We start from the raw sequence: 21,398 nt of genomic DNA, 5'->3' as shown, positions 1-21,398 counted from the left end.
AATGTTGTTGTTGGAATATACAATTGCGTGAAAGTGTAAACGTAAAGATACTTGGTTTCTATGACACAACACATTTAGTAAACATTTATTCTGTTACGAACATTCTGAATTTTTCTTTTCCTGTTTGTAATCTCATGAAGTTGATACTCATATAATGATGACACTGTAAAAGTAATACTTATCTTCTTCTGCTTAACTTTATTTTTCTACCCATTACAGCTTCTATCAAATACCCCCCCCCCCCCCCTCCGCTCCTCGATTCCTGTCCAAAACATTTTGCTTAGCGTTGTCATTAATAATATAATCAGTATAATTTATCATTATATCATACAAATAATTTCTTTTCTCTCCTGTTTGTGACGTGTTTGTTTTTATGGGGGGGCGGGGAGCTCATTATTTCTGAAACAAGTCCCATTAAATGGAATAGCATGTGAACAGTGGTTTGTATTTTTACAACCCTCTGCCGAGTAAACAGTCCTTTCGTTAGGAAAATAGCCCATTTTATTTAAAATCAAAAATACAATAACGCGTGTTCCTAAGTTCACAAACAATCTACTAATTGCATTGCTTTTCTTTACGGAAAATAGCAAACTCAAAATACCTTTAGTACTAAAAAGTCGCATCCGCTATTTTGACTTGATTTATTAGAAATCTTGTCAACTTTGTTCTAAGCTTCCTTTGGTAAACAGTCTTAAATAAATCTAGTACTGGACCTTCGTGTTGCTTAAGTAAGCTGTGAGGTTCTTAATATAATGTGCTACACATAATGTAGGTAATTATTGATATTGTTAATTAAACAATACGTCTTCAGTGAGACAAAACAAACTGAATTATAAAGTTACTTTCTAAGTTTACCCTCTAAATTGTAGCAAATATGAAAGACGGTGTTATCTTACCACTAACATCTCCAAATATTAATACAATACTGTAATAAAGTTTGGAAATTTACGTTAAGTGTTAGCAAACAGTACTCAGATGAGAATACTGAGAATTATAGGATCATTATAAGTACATAAACATTAATAAATAGATGGAATTAATTTGAATCGTTTGTTAAGTCTGTAAATTGGTCAATTTGAAGAAAAAAAAAACATATTAAGATTTTTTCTCAGTTTGACAACTTTGTCTTGAATGTGTTCAATAACAAAGGGACTATCCAGTCGCAAACAAAACTAACAGAGGGCGCTGTCATATCAGTCCTATCTCGTTCCAGCAAACTTGACAAACTGTTGCCATGAGTTTATATTAGTTCCATCAACATGGAATCCTCAGAAGTAGCATAGCTGTACCATGGGTTGATTGCCATATAATCGATGGGAGTGTAGACGTTATTATTCTGCTTCTCAATGTCTGTCTTACTGTCCCAGTCATAGCTATTATTGTGAGTATTTTCCCGTTGGCAGCGACAAATGCGCTTATTGCGCTGATTCTCACCTCAACGGAGACTACGACGGCTCAACTCGAGGAACGCACATGTTCTGGTATAGTTATAGTTTGAACAGTTATGGATGTAGCCTGCAGTACACAGATATGAAAATACGGCCTGTGTAGACAAAACACTGTATAAATAACATTGCACAAAAGAGCAGGTTTTACAAAAGGAAAAATAAGAAAAGATCGACACAAATCTTCGAGCATCGGACAGCTAGACGTGCCATAGACAAGAAAGAAGAAGTATAATGCAACACAAATTACAGACGGGACGATTCGACTAAATAATTCATTTTCAAAGGGAATGAGGAGATATTTATTGAAATTGATGTCAAATTATTAATATTAACCAGCGTACTGTTGTTTGATAGTTTGAAAATTGATTATTGCATGAGTCTCACAAAAGAATAAAAGAATAAAACATAGTAAACTTGTGCATTTTTCCTTAATTTGTTGCATCCCTCGTAGTCAACCCTCACCCTCCCCCCCCCAGTGGCGGCGGAACCGGGGGGCTTGGGGGGCTCAGCCCCCCAATGAAAAAGTTGAGGGGGCAAATGCATGATAAGCCCCCCCAATATTTACCAAGGCTCCGAAACGTGCATCTGCCCATTTTTTAATGCATACTTGTCGATCTGTCCGATGCACACGTATACTATATAGGTGTAATACTTAAATATGATAATTGATTGTCTGCCTCATCAAATATTATTGTTTTAAATAAGAGGGTAATAAGCTAAACGCTACACTCATCAACATTTGCGATTACACTACGAGTACACGCAAGGCGTGGAACATGGCTTTATGTTTAAACGCAATCAATTATTAAACGAACAAAAACACAATATTAGCATTTCACCTGTACTGTATAGGGTACATGCATTCATGACATGATGACAGTGCTAGGTCATAGAAATTTGTTGGCAACTGCACATGGTTTTGGAATTACCCATTTGTTGACATTAAGAAATGCTTTCTGTTTTTTTCTTATGACATTTATTTAATTCAGGGGCGTCGGAGCCGGTACGGGCAGGTCCGGCGAACGCCGGACCAATATTCACGACGCAAAAAAAAAAAAGTAGGACTAAAAAATGGGGAAAAAAATCTCGGAGGTATATGTTTCAATAATTTTCAATAATGATGACGGCAAGTAGGCTAAATGTGACTACTCTGGCATGGCAGGGGTCTTGTTTTCAAGCTCGGGAAGTGCCATTTCCTGCAATCTGGGAGGCATATTTTCAAAATTTTCTCCATTACGCTACGCGACAACCATGGTGGCGCGTAGCGTAGTTTGACCTACCAAACGTCCCCCCGATAATTATGATAGTTGGCCACACTCTGAACCGCCGTACCAATCAAAAATAGCTTCCGACTCCCTTGTAATTATTGCATTTAATTGCAAGTAGTAATTTACTACACTCAAAAACGTCTTTGCGAGCACACGTCGAGTAATAGCTACTCTCTTAAAACACCATCGAATATACAAATTACAATGTTTTTAAAGATTTTTACGTGCAATCTGATAAATTGCAGGCTTGAGACCCATGTTTTAGGGCTAGGTAGTCGCAGCATGAAACACTCGGGAAGTGCCGTTTCCGGCCATCTGGGGGGTTTGAAAAACCCAAAATTTTCTTGTACGCTCCGCGCCAACCGATGGTGGCGCTCCGCTTAGATAGTCTCCACATATTAGCCCCCCCAATAATTTTCCCGTTCCGCCGCGCCTGCCCCCCCCCCAAGTATTATTAGTTGGTTGGAAACGGATAATTGCAAGTGGATTCTTAACGATTCTTGGTTTCTAGGACATATACACACACATTTCATATACTTATATGTTTATATGAAGTCATTATCAGGGTTGCCGTCGAACTACTCACAAAACATAGGGTAACATTTATAAATATATATAGATTACAATATCCCTAAATAAATCTTCTAATACCAGCCATGTCAACTAATGACAAAGTATTATGTGGTTGCACATGGTGTTGTTAATCTCATGTACATAGTCAACTTAAAATAACGAAATGTTGAAAACACAGGTACTATCGCTAAATTTCGGAGATGTTTAATTTATTAGTTGAAAATTAATAATTATGAATCACAAATGATTTCGAGTTAGATAGTCATAGTTAAACGGGTGTAGTATGAAGCTTCGGCGGGCGCGAAGTAGGGGGGGGGGGGGGGTGGCACTCACATCTATAAATCTTCAAGTTGCTTCTGTTTGGTCCCTGGATTGATATGTCAGTCATAGATAAATTTTAACAAAAGTCAACATCTGACAAGTGATTGGACTTAAATTAAGGAAGACTTGGCTATTTAACATCCGGGTGTGACTTAGAGCCGTATCATGGTTTATTGAAACTTAAACCAAAACGGAAACATTCTTAAACTTTTCACTTTTCGCGTTCCATACACAGTTGAGGAACATCGAGAACATTATGTATCGTACAAATGTTACACAGTGATGCTTTGAGGTGCGTTATACCAGGGCCTTTTAAAGAAATTTTTAGTGGGTGGGCCATTTCCTAAAAGGGACCATCATGACACTATCTGAGCGCCACCATCGGTTGGCGAGAGTGTAGCAAGAATGTTTTATGGAACGCGAAAAGGGCAAACTTATTTCTTTGTCTAAACTTAAGTTGTTGCCATCGGCGCTGTTCAACAATTGCTCGACCACGTTATGTAAAAAGAATAGCTCTTCTCAAACTAGTTCAATTTCCGCTGCATATGCCTACTATACGCACGTCGTTAATTAGGATATGTGGGTAATGCAGACTGTTTAGAATTATTTTCATTGTTGAGTCTATTAGTAGCAGTATTTGGAGCTCTAATATGGCTCTAGGTGTAACCAGTGAGTTTTTATGGAATTCCCTGGTGTAACAGTAATAGGCCTAGTAGTTGTAGTGGTACATATCATGCATTCTCCTGCGCTGGTGATGTTTGTTTAATTTCGTGCGAAACGCCTATTTTTTACATTACGGGATTGAGCAATAATGTTGAACAGCGCGGATGACAACGACGTAAGTTTAGACAACGGAAGTTTAGACATCAACGTGAGTTTGAGCAACGGCATATTAGAACAGCAGCAACAACTTAAGTTTAGACAACAACAAACTTAGTCTAGACAACGAAATAAGTTTTCCCTCTTCGCATTCCATGCATTGCCAAATATGCCTCCCAGGTTCCGGCAATGGCACTTCCCAGGCCTTGTCAATTGCATCTAAACATTTTGGGATCTCATTTTTCTAAATTACACTTCAGAAAAGGTTAATGGGAAAAAAATATTTGGTAAAATCACTTTGTAGAGGAAAAATGAAGGCTTTACGTTTCTTTGTAAACTCTGCGTTATTCATTGTTCTACACAGGTAAGTGAAGAAATAAAAGCACGCTGTGTGCTGTAGGGCATTCTGATAGTAGCCGTAGCCTATATATGCTGAGGGGGATCTATATGGGGAGTTTGGTGTAAAGTAATTGTTAGTTTTGTGTTATCATTATTTGTTTTACATGCCAAAAAGGGACCTACTGGGGAGGAAGGGTATGGGCATTTGGGCTCAGTTAGTAGGCTGTGAAGGTGACTGAGTGCCTCAATATTCTTAGTAAAAACATTGGGCACTGATATATTTCGCAAACTGTCCAGACGTTCATATTATCGTAGGCTAACTTATATTTAGGAAGTGAAAATGTCAAGGGGCAACTGCCCCGCCCCCTACCTACCCCCGCAGGCTACGGCCCTGTAGTTGGCACCAGTGAACTTAATCACAAACAAAATATTTTGTGAACATATGTACATAAATACTAAAATAGAACCTGAGGTATAATGACTAACATGATTGCAACAACATGACTAGCAGCTTAGCACCCAGGCTTAGCACCATATATGTATGTGTCTCAAATTTCGTTTGATATATGTAATTTGCTCAAAAACACTTCAAGACTATCCTGGGTGTCTTTGCTAACCAAACTGATTGCACAATATTATTTACACATATAGTGTTATATTGCTTGTACGTGATATACAATATACTATGATAAAAAATAATAATATACTGCAAGGAGATTAGCGAGTGCTTCGGGCTTTCATTATCTAGTGGCCTGTGCAGATAGCCTCAGAGGTATATCGGCGCGGTTCCTCATTTAATTTACGCTATCAATGAAATCCATAATTCTTATTTCAACCCAGTTGCAAAGTTCTATTTTTCATCTGGTGGTCGAGCAGATGAGTATTAAAAATTAATAACATACTAATCTCATGTAGCAAAGTGTTTAAGCTCCCTTTGTGGGATACACGAGTCATTATGAGTCTGGATGATACTCCAGCGCCTACGCGAATCAGTTACCAAACCTGTTGGTGGAGTACCCAGGAAAAAATTTACCTCAAATTTATCGCGGTAACATACCACACTTTTACCCCGGTAAAACCGGGGTAAAACGTGGTAAATTTGTTGTACATTACCGCGGTGAATTGGCCCTATGGACGCGGTAAACCGCGGTTTACCGCAGTAAATTACCACAAATTTACCATGGTTTAACCTCACTTTTACCGCAATTTACCACGGTGTTACCATACTTTTACCGCGCTTTTACTACACTTTTACTACGCTTTTACCCCAAATTTAGGACAGTTTTACCTTTCTTTTACCCCAATTTTACCGTAAATTTACCACGCTTTACACTTTTTTTTGCCCTGAAGTAACGAGGCAGGGGTGTGTAGTCCTGCTCCCGGGACCGCAATTTAACGTCCCCTCCGAAGGACGTGAGTACCGCTTCCACGTGTAGCCACTTTCCTGCCATGAGAAAGGAGCGGGGTGAAAATTGGTGTCAGTGTCGACACCGAGGTTTGAACCAGGGACCTCAGGTACTGCAGACGTGCACTCTCCCGTTCTGCCACCTCACCGCTCTAGTACTCTGAGCATAATTACATAGACTTGCCAAGTCTTTAACTGGACCTGACAGAGAATACCCAAATCTGAGGACACTGATTGGTCAATTTTTGTGTGCCTCAGTGTTGAGGCACAGAAGCTATGCCTTATGTGTGCTAGTTTATATAGTTCTTTTTTTCATTTTAAAGGCTTTTAGGTTCTCCCTAATAATGAAAAAAGAATTAATTGTTGTCTCCTTTCAAATATATCAGGGATTCCATGAAGGAATTCTATATGTATCTATCCTCTGCTTGTTTTTTTTTTTTTTAAGGAAAAGATATGCATACTATAACATATAAGAATAGCAGTTTGTCTCTCTTCTTTATTCAACTCATATCCACAGGTAATTTATATTGCCAACATTAAGATATGAGTAGAACAAAAGGTTTGTCATATCAGTATTGCAAAAATATGGGACAAAATCATGGAAAAATTGCTGTAAATTTACCATCATGTTTCATAGTGTGACCCATATATGTTCTACTGTACGTGGTAAAATCATGGTACAATTATGGTAAATTTACCATAGTATAATTGCACCGTATAGTTTTACCCTATTTTTACTGTGGTTAATCATGGCACAATTGTAGGAATTTCACATATGTAGTTTATGTACCATATAAACTTACCCTACTTTTACTACAGTAATATCATGGTAAAACTGTGGTAAATTTACCGTAGTAAATGTACCACACTTTTACCGCGGTAATACCATGGTAAAACTGTGGTAAATTTACCGTAGTAAATGTACCACACTTTTACCGCGGTAATACCATGGTAAAACTGCGGTAAATTTACCGCAGCAAATGAACCTCACTTTTACCCTACGTATACCGCGGTAATACCATGGTAAAACTGCGGTAAATGTACCGAGGTTGATCGGTCTACAAAGTTACACCGTTAATTGACGCAAAGTGCTATAACTTATTTCATCAGGATCTTTCACAGATGGTTTTGACTGATGTTCTAATATTAAATGATTCTAATTCTACTTATAACGTATTCTTTTGTATCTTCTTATATGACCGTCATATTCCTCGTCAAGGGTGTAGTAGTCACTCCAAAATGAGGAAGAGCTGGTGTATACATGATCACTGTATGTTACTGCAATCCACTGATGAGGGCGAAGTTATGGAATGTATCAAAGATCTTCAAAATGGTAGTCAAGGACAATTATAATATTCATTGTAAAGTTGTTAAAGCAGTAGCTTGCTTGAATCTTTTTCTAATTTTTGCCAGACAATTTATTGATTTTCTTTATTTAGCATCATGATGCCCGAATATTTCCGTGTAACACCACCGTAAGCGAAGCTCACCTGGGATACCACGCTTTTTACACGATCAATTTTTATTTAACTAGTCAACTGTATACCTGGACATCTCCGGCATGAGTGCTTGTTGATGAAATGGATGGTGGGGGGGTGCCTACAAGCCTAGAAGTACAGGTTTATCATATTCTTTGTTACATTTTATACTGTTTTGTGAGACAAATTGCAGTCTCACCCGACACAGCGACATTATCCCTCCTACGTCGTTGAACAATGTATGTTTTTCTGGAGATAGCTGAGTACTGTGTAAAAATAATAAATACGGTAACTAAATATGAACTTAAAAAATATACTGTCCTATTTTTCCCCTTCAAAGTGATGTAACCATTTTTTCTTCTTCTAATTTACCACATTTTTGGGGAAGTATAAATTTCTAAAACGTGAGATTATAAAAAAAAAAGAATGTTTAGATGCAACTTGCAAGGCCTCACATGTGCCGTTTCCGGCAATCTGAGAGGCATTTTTTGCCAAAAATGTTCTTGTATACGCTACGCGCCAACCGATGGTGGCGCTCCGCTTAGATAGTGTCACGGGAACTTTCGGGCACAAATATCTCTGCCCCCCCCCAAACTGAAATTGTCCCGTACGCCTATGCATTATAGCATAATGTATGAAAACAAATAACCAAAAATATTGCCCACTGTGATTTATCCCACTTGTTTGTTTCTGCTAACATTTCAAAACCTCTTATATATATATATATATATATATATATATATATATATATATATATATATATACATCAGCATCTTCATTCTCATGCAGACGAGGCATTAGCTAAAGTTATATCCTTTGAATCTTATTGACTTTTAGCTGGTAGTGGATTTAACACAATGGTAGTAGGCAAACACCGAGGCATTTCTTCTTTTAAACCGTTGCCACCATGTTGCGTAGTTTGGGGTAATAAGTTCAGGACAATGTTATTCGATGCTTTTCTTCTTTTATTATCGAACTCCACAAAATGCCACTGCTTCCTTTCAAAATCTCAAAACATCCAGCCTTCATCAACAAACTCTGCCACCTTCCAACCTTATCACTGCTATCCTCTCACACAACCTCAGTTCTCCCTTTCTTTGTCTCTCGTTAAAACTTTCGCTCCTCACCTCACAAAAGCCACAGCCCAACTGCCCTAAACCCCTCTCTTAATCTCTAGCTCTATCCTTTAATCCTATTAGCAAGTCTTTACACTTCTAAGTAATGCCAACTTTGTAATCCCCTTAAGCTATCCCTAGGACATAAGCAGCTATCTTCTCCTTACTTGCAGACTTCATTAACAATATCTCTAATGCAACTCTTGATATCTTGAATTCTATTTTGGATATCTGTAATTCGAATTATTGATATCTCTAAGTCAATTTTGGATATCTCGAATTCCTTTTTTGAATTCAATTCGAAATATCTTAAATAATGTTCCATTTTTTTTATATCTTCCATTAGTCCTGATATCTTTAAATCAATTTGAGATATCTTAAATAAAATTCAAGATATCGAAAATGCAATTTCTGATATCTTACATTGAATTGGAGATATCTGAAATACTTGGAGATTTTTTCAATTTAATTCGAGATATTGTTTATCTCGAATTAAATTGAAGATATCTCGAATTAAATTGAACATATCTCGAATTATCTTATAAATGTTAACATTGCGTTCCACATGGTCGTTCTTAAGGAATATTAAATAAGTATATTAGTACACGAAAGGCATCTATTATTCCTTGACTTTCAAATTGGATTAAAAATGGTTACCTTTGTCTCGGCAAGATATCACGATAGATAGGTGACCATTTTCAATCCAGTTTGTAAGCTAGGAATAACGTATGCCCTTCTTGTACTAGCACTATATACTTCACTAATGCTTCCTTAGCAACGACCGACATAGCCACAGTCTAAGCAAAGTGCTGACCTGCCCCACAAGCCAGGACCAATTATTGTCACTATGAGATGATAGTAAGCTACTGAATTTGTAACTTAATGTGTGTTACAGTTCGTTTTTACTCGTAGAAACGGTTGAGTTGCCTAAAAGAGTAATGCTTGTTTTATTTTTTTTTTTTTAATTTGATCCTCAAAAATTTACGTTAGGCATAGCCTACGTTACGTGAGACCTACACTGAAGTAAGCTGTGCCGAAATTAGGCCTAGGCTAGTATACTAAGTTATGGTAACGTTGCCTAAAATACTATTAAAGCTTAACTTTTAAGTTAGCTGCAGAAAGCATTTTAAGTTTAGGCTGCAAGCGCTCCTAACGCTTATCGAAGAAAACCCAATTAACTCGCAGTGACTGTAGTATCTCCAGGTCTGATACCGACAAGGCAAAGAGAGGGTGTAGGCCTAGCTGGGGCCATGTCTTTCTACCATCGGTATATTCCGCCATAGAAAATGTGCTCTATCCGCCATAGAAAAAGTGCCATTCCACTGTGTCACCCCGATGGCGGTAAAGCAATTTCGTAGGCCTATATGCACTGCATATTGCTTCGCTTCACAGTATCTAGTCCCACAAAATCGGTCATATAAAGGGTGTGAAGAATCCCGCAAAAAGAAATACTAATGCCGGTAATCTGACCTAGTTTCGAATGAGGTGTAACAGAAGTGTTAGACACCAACATCGATCCCAATAAATACACACACAGCTTGTTAACGTCGGTAATTAGACACTAGTGTACAGTAAGTACATAGCCTACAGCTGCGGTCAATAGAAACAGCATAGTGTATACGATACAGCGATGGACATCTCAGGTCCAGCTAGATAACAAGGTATCACGTTAAATTGCTGTTTGCACTTTGTAGCGACACGAACAAAACGTCACTCCAAGTAACAGAAAGTTAAGTTTTTCAGATGGCCGCATGCGGTTTTGAGCGAGTCTTCAATGCCTTTAATTTGACAATTAGAATCGGTCTTCTAAATAAACAATCAACCTAAATAATTTGATTTATTCAACGAACTATTAAATATTTGAAGACATTGTATAGACTCTTATGAACTTACAAATAAAACTATTCAATCAACATGTACATCACAAATTGTGTATCTATTCCCCAAAGTTGTCTTAACTACAACTCAGTTTATCCAGCGAACCGTCAAATTTGAAGACGGTGTACCTATCCTTCCACGCAAAACAAAAAAATTAAACCTATACATGCCTGTGTAAAATCCAATTCTAAAATGTATCTTTCCGCCATAAGTTTCGAGCTTTCTGTTATGGCGGAAAGGATCCAAACCTATGGCGGAACTGTATGGAGGTATGTTTCTATGGTGGAATAGCACATGAACTGGTCTAGCTAGGATATACAGGTTTGCTTCTGCTATGAAATGATGCAATATAAATAGTAAAGTATGTATTTTTTAGTAAAGTATGTAGCATGTAGGCCATTCTGCTTGCATTTCTTTGCAATTAATTTTTGATTTTAATTCAACAAGTAAACACCTCCGTCTTCAAACAAATTCACTCGGCGTGTTTGCTGGCTTACTGTGATCTTTTAAGATAGAAAGAAATACCTTATTTCACTCAGGTGGAAACGGTCAGAGATCCAGACGTTATTTCTGTTTTAATTGATTTATGTCCTCCTTCTCACTCAGTAGGCGTGAGTCCTTCTGCCCTTTGCTTCTCACGCTCCAGGACATCTTCCTTCATTGCCGACGAATGGTTTACGATAAAAAGGAAATATTTATGATACGATCTATGATAACGATCTGAAAGATGACTAACCTTAAGATGTATTATAAACGATGTGAACTTTGTAACCTATAAGACTATCAATCTGCAAACAGTTGTTTTACCTGCCAGTACATTGGGTTGGTACAGTAGAAAATAATGAAGCATCTTCTTTCTGGCATAAAGCTTTCAGCCAACCCCTTTTCATAAATTATTCAATTTCCTTCTGATTCTTTCATGTTTTTCTCTCGCAATGTTAAAACCATAGAAACACAATAATAAATAACAAATCTTCACCAATTATTCTTGGAGCTTTCTTGATTAATCTCTAACTATGTGACAATGTACAGTAGCCATGAAGCTAAAAGATGTATAATGTTAATCTAACTCCATGTCTACACAATGAAGGGCTGTTTTTTTTTTATGATATATAAACACGAGTGTGACATAGGTGATATGGTACATGTTAATATAACCATTCAATTTCACATCTGATTTGTACTGGTTGGAATTTAAACAGCTGTTTCCCAAGTTTAGACTCCTTCGAAAGTTAATTCATTTATATGGAGGGGATGTAAATAGATAATGCTCTGATATAATGGATATTAAAGTTTGATTTATTAAATATTTATTACTGGATGTGATTTAATGTAGGTGTATTACTGAAATATGGTCACAGGAGATTCAAGTATAAGTTCAATGTAAAGTTAACTGAACTCTTTTGCGCAACTTCCATTCCTAATCCAGCAAAACGAATATTTATCGTGTGATAAGGTTGTTTGTAATATAATTACAGGGGCGTAAATCCTTCCCTTTTCAAGGGGAGTGTAGATTCGATTCGGGAACGACCATACCGGCGCAGTTTGGGTCGACTCTGCAATAATGAAATATTTGTTTCTTTCGTTTTCACATGCAATGATTGACTAAATACGGGAGGCGATTTCACCCACAGAAACTGCCAAATGTGTTTCCATCTTTATTTGTCACAATTTGTTATGGCATTCAAAGCCAAGGCCTACGAGAATTCATATTTCGAAGAATAAGTACACCAGACACAACATTCAATATACAGTTTCTGTTCCGCGCAACGTCAATGGGATATCCGGTTCTTTTTTCGTGCAACAATAGTCACCCCGGCAGTACGCGGAATACTGCGAAGCTTTGAAGTATTGTATCAAGACTTATTTTAAAATTTCGGCTATATCTCACAAATTTCTACTGATTATGCTAAAAAAGGTAACGTACGACATTTTATTTCAAACTGTCGACTTGTATTAACAGTTTCATGTCTACCTCCAACGTATCCGAAAAGTGCAACTGGTTTACATAAAAATGTATTTTTTCCCCTGAAATACTGAAAAGGGTTAGCTAAAAGATTTAGTACTGACGTGGAATGCATCGCTATTGTTGATAAGTGTATCAATTCTATTTTGTTCATTTTATATGCCTGGCATGGTTGGCATTGGACAAACAAGTTTCGATTAATTAATACTGTACTATTTCAGACGGTTAACATAATGTGCGTGAACTACTGCATAACTACTAAGGTTGACTTAACGCCTGCACTAATATGTAATTGCATGAACATTTACAGTCTGTACACCCTGTTACGAAATTCAATTCAAATATTAGGTGGACGTCCGTACTAGGGAGGGATCTTAGGACAGGGGTGGGGCTTAAGGGGAGGAGCGTGCCCTCACCTTTGAGAGAATTTTGTCTCGGTAAGGGTGTTGTGAAGCATGATGCTATCATTTTCATTATATATTGTCCCTGTGTCTACGGCCTTGTTTATATTGAATACATAAGACATTTAAAATACATAATAGGATATGAGGGTAGGTATACGGATTTATCTCCTTTCTCAGTGACCTTTTATTAAAGACGACAATCCAGTGCCGTTCGACTCACGGAATTTTGTCTAAAAATGTCAATAACTGACTCGAAGTGAATTTGTTAATAGAAACCTATTTCTGTGCTTCGTGGGCATATAGCTTAAGAGGGAAGCCTTCTGAGAGGCAGTCTAAACGTTGTGCTGTATCATAAAGTAACCGGACCAATATCATATATGATAGCTATTTATTTTTCTTGGTTAATTTTCCTTGCCGTCCCAGTTTTCGTCCCTGAAAATGTTTTGTGTGTGGGAGGGACAGCGTTTTCTCTACCTCTGGCTACGCCACTGTCCGCTAAATAATAGAATGGCGTGGGCGTGCTGGTACTCATATAATTATTCATGCAAAATCATGACTGACAGTTGTCCCAGTTGGTAGCCAACCCTCGGGCCCCCTGAGAAATGGGGGCCACTGTTAAAAGAACCACTTATAGCTACGCCTATAAAGTAACTCTACGCCTCTAAATAAGCTCTCGCTACGCCTCTGCTGGTTAACAGATATACATTTCATTTAAAATTTGTATCAAAGAAAAAATCTAATATCCAACCTACCTTTCCATAGGTCAAAACATGCTCCTTGATTAAATATCTTATATCAATGAAAAATATTTTTCCTTATAATTTACAGTCATTATTGATGTAATTCTTACAGTCAATAAACAAATTAGTCAAAGCCCAGTGTAACAGCTGAAATGTTTATTCCATCAGATGTGAGAATACTCGATTCCGCAAACAGGATGTGATGTAGGCATCATAAAACAAGGAAGTATGTTCATATAGCGTACCACTGACCAACTTCGAATGTTCCAAACTGTGTTAATTAGATGTTTGTACATACATATTGATAGTGTAGAATGGATCATACCGTAAATTTCACGGTATATAAGATGTATTGTACTAGTTCATGCATGTTATATAGTGCTTATTAGTAGTATCACTTCCTGTCCTTTCGATACTGCTTTAATTTTGCCTTCCAACCAAAAGCGAAGTAACTAAAATAATTACTCATACATGTTTCTTAAAATATCGGTAAAAGCAGCTTAACCAGAACAAGTAAATCAACATTTCTACTAGCATTGACGTCGTTTGGCACACAACTACATAACTTTAACATAAACCACACTAAATGTATTGTAGATTAAAAGTGATCATTGTAATTAATATTCGTTTAAAACCAAATACATTTACATTGATTGAATTGAAAAACCGTTGCTGTCGTTGGAACTAGAGGCACGATAGTCAATAAGCATACAGTAGGTGGTATGCTGTATTTATCGGAACAAGGACAATCCAACATTATGCAAATGAAGCTTACTGGACTATTGACTGAAAGTTCAAGATATATATAGCTGTAAATAATATTAAATTGGATTGCGCATGTCGAATAGTCTTCTTTACACACAAGCCATAATACTTTAGATGTGCAGCACATTTGTATAAGCTGTTCACCAAATCATATTTCAAATAAAATGATGGCATTAATGGACATCCATACTACTACGGTCATTTCAATAGGGTGTTGGTAACCCCTAAATAGAGACCCTGTGTCATTTGCCATCTTGCACTTCATCGAATATATTTTTGCATGTCATTTATACAAACTCGAAATCATGGAGAATTGTTTCAAAGTTTGTTTCACTGTTTTGACGATTTGGAACTCGTTTGGAACAGAAATGGTAAGTCTTTCTATTGTTTAATATATTTTATATTTTACTCCATTGAAATATTTTCTGTTTCGAAAAAAATAACATAAGTCGCATCAATGTGTTGTTGAGCTAACTCTGTTAATATTAAATTATGTGAAAAGTGAAGAGTTAGCGTCTTCGAAATAATAGGAAAATATCGATAAAAAATCCTGTTAAATTACAGTTTGAATGCCTTCAATTAGAAATACTCCGAATTTTTAACTTCGCGAAAAGACAGCAGTGTTTCGATCAGAATAACGAAACGTCTTTTAATTTAACCACATATATTGGAATAAAATAAATAGATTAGCTCTAATCGGTTCTTCTTTGCTTATATACAGTATTCTTTAAAATTTGCTCACATGTAAAATACTTAGAAGAAAAGCTCATTCATACATCTCAAACGTGTTTTCGTTACACACCAATTTTTCAAAGTCAATCAAGTTTCATATGGCCAGGAAAAATTAATCCTTTTTTCAAACTTATGAGTATATCGTTCCCAACATATCCTTTACAGCACATCTGTTCACAAGGTTTCCCTCCAATAGCCAACCCTACCTTTCACAGATCCATACCAACACGTTACAACACTGAATTCATATTAAAAATTAGTGAGCTTAAATTCAAATGTAAATCATTCTAGCTCATAAATGTATACTCCATAATATTGGCTACGAGTACGATAACTAAAAACAAGAAATTCATTTATTTCAGCGATAACTAAAACACTATACAATAACTTTAAAAAAAAACAGTTCTTCTTGTTAAAAATCCAATCATGAGATCCCTTTTGAAACAGAGCGTTATTCGGTAAGCTTTGTATAGTTAAATGTAATGTTTTTTTTTATATTTATTATAATGCCTTGCTTTTATTTTTTCGATATAAACTACATACGAATAACTTGGTTTTCATCTGCGTAAAGGCAACTTCCTTTGTCAGCTCTGTTATTTTGATATGATTTCCGAACAGACATTTTATTGCTCGTCTTTGTCCAAGTTATCCTGATGAATACATTAAAGCAACATATGCGTTAACTAATCTAAAACAAAACAATTTCTATGTGATAATCCAATCACAAAGATGCATAATTGGGTAACTACAGTGAACAAAACTATAATGACAAGGTACATCCTTTAAATTAGAAATCTATAACTTGAAACTGTTTTTCAGGTTTAATCAAATTAGAAGAAATGCTCAGTTGTACGTTTGATTATATTGTTTGAACTATCATCCAAACACGAAAGTTTCAGATATAAATTTCTAAAGAGCACCTAAATATTTACTTCCTTTACATGCTCATAGAGATCTCTTTAATAGATATCGTTATATGTGTGCCAAAGTTTGAAAAAACAGTCTTCAACAAAACAAAAAAAAAGGTACTTTGAAATATATTTTGAAAATATCATATTATTCAAGGAAACAAAGTTCAATAACAATAAATCCAACTGGTGTACACGTCAATCTAATTTAAAACTAATTTATGGAAACTGAAATTAATGCTGAAAATAGAAAACTTAGGTTACACGGATTTATCGCAGAACGAATTATCAAAGATAAAATACTTCCACAAAGCCACAAAAATAACAAATGTTATTTTTCAGGCAGTACGTTCTGGTTTCAAATTGCTTACATTAAAGCATGGTATGATACGCGATCATGCAAATGTCTCCGGCGGTTTAAGTGGCTAGCTTCTAATTTTTCTCTCTTTTTGTGTTTCTCATTTCCTTCAGTTACGCTATATATTGTAAGAGATTCCAAAGAAATATAATCCCAATAATCCGTTATTCTAAATATGACGGATATTAGAGCAGAACAAATGTAAGACATGTTCCTTTATTTTATTTGAAATGATCAAGTTTGTAAAGAAAAACTCTGTCGATTTTTTTTTAAAGTGACAGTTAAATGAGGCTGATTTCGTTAATGATTATGTCGAGAAGTAATATAACTTGACCAAAGGTAACTCCTTGATACCGACTCATACCTAATGTCGTATCACATTGCCAACATAAGAGGGAAATTAAAAGGAAAAAAGAAGATTTTGATTGTGAATGGGAAACTTAATTGAGATATATTTAGATATCGTTAACTAACTAAAACAGTAACAGAAAATGTGCACATCCCTTAATATGCTCATATGGCATTCAATAAATTAATTTAAGAAAAAGTAACATACCTTTTCTTTTAACGTACTTTTATGAACATTAAGCTGTTTTCACTTTAGTTTTGATTCTTGTGAGTTAAAATGAAACACCTATAAAGTATCACATTATTTGTCGAATGTGTGCGACTTGATTAAGTGTGTATTCCTAATTAACGTGTCGCGCTATTATAATAAAATGTGCAACGACGTTAACGATTTAGTGATAATAATTACAACTAATATTATTGTAAGAACATTGTTTAAAATTGATACTGTTATTAGACGATCTGTAATTTGAATAAATTAGAAGATTAAAACTATTGAAAGTCTCTTTCCAATGGAATAGACGTTATAAAATCATACTCAAAATAAAATCGTAGTTAGATGTTTCGTTAGTCTTTGTGTAATCAATCCAGACAAAAAAATAAGACAAAAAAAAAAACTGCATAAATGCCTTATTGAATAAAGACAATTGCACGAAGGAATTGTATTTTTTCTTCCATTTAATCAGTTTTCTTGACATTATAGCTCCAAATTTAGGCTGCATTCTGGACAAAGTGCGACAGGCAAATCTAAAATTTCACCCGATCATACGAATAACACTAAAGGCCGATATTACTAGCGTAATAACATAATACAGACGCAGAGAAATCTTCTATAACTTTTAAAAATAAACTGATTCTTATTCTAGTTGATTGTCTTTTAAATAATTATACTTTTCAATTTATAGCTTTGTTGTTTTATGTTTGTCTTTTTTCTTTATTCTAAGACATAATCTATAACAGTAAAACAAAGCAGAGAAAAAGTAATACAACATAATTTGGGTGAGAAAATTCTCACCAAAAGATAAATTACATTTCATTTTTATTGGAAAAAATCCTTTTGACACAATGCAGTTCACGTACATTCTAATGACAATCCAAAGTGATGTTTTCTGTCACATATTAGAATATTTAAGGCTAGTTCACCGTGTAAAGAACTAAATATGTAATGCATATATTAACTACAACTGTGCGAAATAGTGTATTAGTTGTTAACGTATAACTTTAAAATAAACTACTACGAGAGAGACAGAAATTCATTCAGATCCTTTATGTTATCTGTTAATTCTCTAATTACAAATACCGTAGTTTACTTTGATTTCCACACAAGGTGTTCCTTAAAGTCGTGGCGATCATGTAAACGTTCTTGTAACGTTTAATAGTCTCAATTTAAATAGAGAAATAAAATGTAAAACCAACGCGAAGATATTCTCATGCATGTCGTCTTTCATACTTAATGACCCGACTTCTTATAATAGGACCATTGACAATGTACTCCATCTATAACATGTATGCGATGGGAGTAGTCACCGATCCCCACCCATACCCTCCCTCTTCGCTGCTCTCAATCACTCCCTCCTACCCGAATCACACCCTCCCTTCGTGATGTGGCTATTTGGTGAAGTACAAAACGTAACGTTTCGTATATCGTTTACAGTAACATGTATTATAATTTAGTATACATACGAAACGCTCCCTGTACTTAAAAATAACATCGATGATAGACTTTTACAAATTAAACAACATAAAATACATTGCGCTGTATTTAAAGGTCTCTTTTCTAACACCTTGCAAAAACTAGAAAGTATTATCATAACATCTATCCTTACTCAATGTATGGTAATAATTCGCTTTATATGTTGAAGGATATCGAGTTAAATTCCTCCATTATATTCAAGGGAACAAACGGCATGTGATACTCAGCATACGGTGACATGAAACACAATGTTTTACAACAACAATAACGTCGCACACCGCCTGTGCTTCCTGAATAACATTCTCGACGACAAAAACAAAACTTTGGCTATATACCAAACAAATCGCCTTGACCTCTTCAATCTGTTGACAACGGCAAAGTATAAAATGTAGATTTTAATTTTTTCATGACATTAGTGTGATACCATTTTGCAATATGCAATATGTTTTTGTCTTGAAAGACAAAATCGTCATTAAATAAACTTTGAACTGCCATATGCTCGGATGTTCTAATATCTTTATATCATAATTATTTGGCATTAAAAAACAAGAAAAAAATGTGTTTAAGCTGCTTCCGATCCTACATACTTTTACAAATTTAAAGCCGAGTATTGGTTCAATTCTTTCCCCTTATGGCAGAACAATATCACACTATGGAATTTTGGTCATGAATGACTTGGTCTGAAAGAAAAGAGATTAAATTCCTTCATTCTTGCTGAACTTCCTCTTTTTATATTGTCCTTTCTGTTGACATTCTTTATCTCTTGCAATTTTTATCATCTTCATGATCATATAATGTTATTGCTAAAAGTCTATTCTTCTTAGGTAGCGTTTTTAAGGTCGTCGTACATTTGCTGTGCCATAACGTACTTCTACCATTTTGCATTGTAGATATAAGTTTGAATAGCGGTGAACCAAAATTGTACACGAAGAATAATTTTGTCGTCATGTGAGGACTCAAATCAGGGGCTTCTGTAAAGATTTCAGTTATAATGAAATGTGGGCCACAATCATATGCAATGATCATGTTATTTGGTTTTCAATCTTTTAGTATTCATGAAAAGCATGCGTTTTGATGTGAGTAGCAAAATGTCTTCCATCTTAATTTCCCGTCATTGTAAGACAAAATTCCACCCGTAGGAGACTTGATCAAGTCCAATCTAGTTCGACGTTATTCTCTTTAAAAGGACTACAGATTTCCAATTTGACCACACACACAGTTTGTGTGTGTAATCCATGTGAGAATGACCTATATTGTTGGAGCCAATTCCAATTTCTGCTCTTTTTTCCTCCACAACAAAGCTACTTCTTGTTTCTTGCGATGATTTATTAATCTGTTCTAGCTGGTCAAACAAGCATGACGCAAGTTCTGAAAAAATTTACCGATCTAATGATATAACGATCTGTAAGCAGACAAGTCAAGCCACTTAACGTTACGTACATACCAGTCTTTGTAGCGCTTTAAAGTAAATTTCACAAGTCTATATGACTATATGTTTATAAGTACAGTAGTAGCTTATCACACTAACTTGCACAGTGCTTCTAGTCCTCAGCTGAGAATACAATTTATAACACGTGGACACCCCCTACTGAATCATTCCAAAAATTGTGTATCTTTTACAAAGCTGCAATGAGTATCATGGATGCATTTTGTTAAAACATAAATGACTGTTGAAAAGATTGTATTTTGAGAATTTTGTTTGAAACAATTTGTCGAATAATTCAAGGACGATACACTTGCTAATTTTGGCTAGGCTTAGTTGTCAGTATAACCGGCAAATGGTAGGATATATTTTTTACGGAAGTTAAAAAAATAAAGAAAATATCGTGGTTTTGGTTCTGTTAATCACTAAGAGTAGTAAAAGTTCTTAGCCAGGATACGCTAATGTCTTTTCTATATGAAGTCAGTTTTATTCATAACTTGTCATCTTTTAACATTCTTTGCTAAGAATGTCGTGGCTCTATGTGACAACAATTTGTATATGACTTGCAACTTAAGTTTTGAACGTAGTAGGTCAAACAGAGTAACGAACCGTGCAACAGAAGTAACAGGAAGAATGGACTTGGGTTGTTCCAAGAACAAAATGCTAGCACATAGTTTCTTGCATATCATCTTGTTGGGGACTATGATCATTCAGTTAAAAAGAGGTTAGGGCTAATGTTATAGAATAGGCACAAAGGAATTATCAAGTGGTTACTGTTTGTGTGCTGTGCAATATAATATTTTACGATAGCCGATGATAATTCTGATTCTTTATGTATTAAAATATGACTTTCATACTGGCTGTTGAAAAATATCGGTAACGTTATGGGGCCGATTTTGAGATTGAAAATCGGATATCGGCCAGGTCCGATATTGGCGATATCAGCACAACACTAGACATAATGATTTCAAATAGAAGCTTAGCTGAGCTTCTGTAGCGCTGCTACAATTGTTTAGTTAGCAAGATATACAAATCTATGGCTATGAACTTACCTTACAAGTAAAATGACACCATTAAAAACTCAGAGTTTCATTGTGCACGGTAAGTATCAAGACACGTTAATCTTCGTCCAACAAGAATAGCTGGGACGATGTTAATGATCCCTACGTGTTATTAAGGACTGTTAAACACAAATGTGTTACAACCCATGTTTGAAATGTTCTAATGTCAAAATATGACTTGAACAAAGAACATCTGTCTGCATTAAGCAACAAAGCTGTTTAAGGAAGCAGCCGGCAATTGCCTTTGTCCTTCACGTACGTATCATGTGCCAGAGTAGCTGTAAAACCGGAAAATGCCAGTAATCTAATGTTTCCTGGAAGAAAGTTCTACCCTGTAAGTGATCATTGACCTGTAA

At 35.6% G+C, this 21,398-nt stretch overlaps 1 long non-coding RNA gene across 1 annotated transcript; it reads right to left on the bottom strand.

Moving 5' to 3' along the window:
• Window positions 1-23: 23 nt before the first annotated feature.
• Window positions 24-21,224, bottom strand: LOC139973696 (uncharacterized). Its single transcript, XR_011795295.1, has 3 exons — window positions 21,034-21,224; window positions 11,170-11,299; window positions 24-1,543 (listed from the first exon to the last, which is right to left on the bottom strand). It is a non-coding gene; the product is annotated as an uncharacterized lncRNA (long non-coding RNA).
• Between the last annotated feature and the right edge of the window lie 174 nt (window positions 21,225-21,398).

Source organism: Apostichopus japonicus, chromosome 9, assembly GCF_037975245.1.
Source record: "Apostichopus japonicus isolate 1M-3 chromosome 9, ASM3797524v1, whole genome shotgun sequence".
NCBI classification, from domain to species: Eukaryota; Metazoa; Echinodermata; class Holothuroidea; order Aspidochirotida; family Stichopodidae; genus Apostichopus; species Apostichopus japonicus.
Note: the sequence above shows the minus strand (reverse complement) of the source record. Positions and strands in the feature narration are given on the sequence as shown.